Source organism: Anopheles marshallii, assembly GCF_943734725.1.
Source record: "Anopheles marshallii chromosome X unlocalized genomic scaffold, idAnoMarsDA_429_01 X_unloc_73, whole genome shotgun sequence".
NCBI lineage: Eukaryota > Metazoa > Arthropoda > Insecta > Diptera > Culicidae > Anopheles > Anopheles marshallii.
In genome coordinates, this window is record NW_026525924.1 from 53,152 (window position 1) to 55,000 (window position 1,849).

Here is a 1,849-nt window from a genome sequence, read left to right on the forward strand (position 1 = left end):
GGGTGATAGAGCGAGGACAACACGCGAGGACGTTTCACCGCACCAACCAGCGGGATCCTCGATGTCTGGTGGTGGCAGCACTGGACGTCAGGAACGCCTTTAATTCTGCCAGCTGGAAGGCGATCGCGGTTGCCCTGCAGAAGCTGATGGTCCCTGCAGCCCTCCAGAAAATATTGCGCAGCTACTTTTCTGAGAGGAGGCTGGTGTACGAGACCAGCGAGGGGCCAGTGCGTCGTACGGTCACGGCGGGCGTTCCACAGGGCTCAATCCTGGGCCCGACCCTGTGGAACGCGATGTACGACGGCGTGCTTCGGCTGGTGCTGCCTGAGGGCGCCGAAGTGATCGGCTTTGCGGATGACGTCGTGGTGCTGGCGAGCGGGACGACGCCGGAGGCAGCGACGGGACTGGCGGAGACGGCGGTAGCAATGATCAGCTCGTGGATGGCGCAACACCACCTGGAGCTCGCTCCGGCCAAGACCGAGCTGGTCATTGTGTCTACGATGAGACGAGACAACACCCGAGTCCCGGTGAGTATCAATGGCGTAGAGAAACTGCCGACCCGCACCTTGAAATATTTAGGAGTTGTCATCGAGGACCACCTGTCGTGGAGGCCACACGTAGAGCAGGCCACGACGAAAGCGCTCCGTGTGGCGCAGGGGATTTCCCGGCTGCTCCGAAATCATGGTGGGCCAAAGAGTGCGAAGCGGCGGCTGCTTGCATCGGTGGTGGACTCCACCCTCCGCTACGCCGCGCCGATTTGGCACGAGGCAGTCCGACTCCGGGAGTGTTGCAGACAGCTGAACCGCGTGCAAGGACTTTACGCACGGCCAGTAGCCCGCACCTTCATTACAGTGCGCCATGAGGTGGCAACGGTCCTTGCCAGCGTCATCCCCATCGTGCTGCAGGTGACGGAAGACGCTCGCTGCTACCAGCGGCATCGGACGACGGGAGCAAGTCTACGCGAACTGCGCACCGAGGAGCGGACGAGGACGATTGACGAGTGGCAGCGCCAGTGGGACCAGCTAGAATCGGAAAGCCGCTACACCCGATGGGCGCACCGGACCATCCCAGACCTGGCGGCATGGAAGAACCGGCAACACGGGGAGATGACATTCCACCTCGCTCAGATCCTCTCCGGCCATGGGTTCTTCCATGAGTACTTGTGCGTGAAACATCTGGCACCATCCGCCGACTGTACCAGGTGCCCGGGAGTCCTGGAGACGGCCGAGCATGTATTCTTCGACTGTCCGAGGTTCGCGGACGTCCGGCATGAATTACTCGGCGAGGACGACGAAGCGGCTGTGACGCCTGACAACATGGAGGCGTTCATGCTTAGTAGCCAAGAAAGATGGAGTAAAGTCTGCGAGGCGGCAAGAATCATCACCACGGAGCTGCAGCAGGACTGGTATATTGAACGTGCCACCAGCGCCAGGGCCGAGATGGTTGCTGCAGCGCAGACAATTGATGATGCTTACAACACCACGCTGGCAGAACGTAACGAGCGACGAAACGAGGCCCGCAGGCAACAAACGCGTGAGAGACAGGCGGAAAGGCCACCTCCTATGCACCCGGATGGGCGCCCGTACACGGAGGAGGAGCTGGCCCAGCGAGAACAGCGCATGGAACAGACGCGGGACAGGGTCCGCAGACACCGGGCCCGTCGGAAGGTGGAAAGCGGCGAGGCGGTGGACTGCCGCGACTATCTCTGGGCCCTGTTTGGCGTTGATGCGTTCAGGGAGGCGGACGAAGAAAGTGATTAGGGGACACGACTGTCCATTAGGGGCGGAATGTTGCAGCCAACAGGCAAAAAACAAATCATGCAACAAGGCACGACTGCCTAGATAGTTTG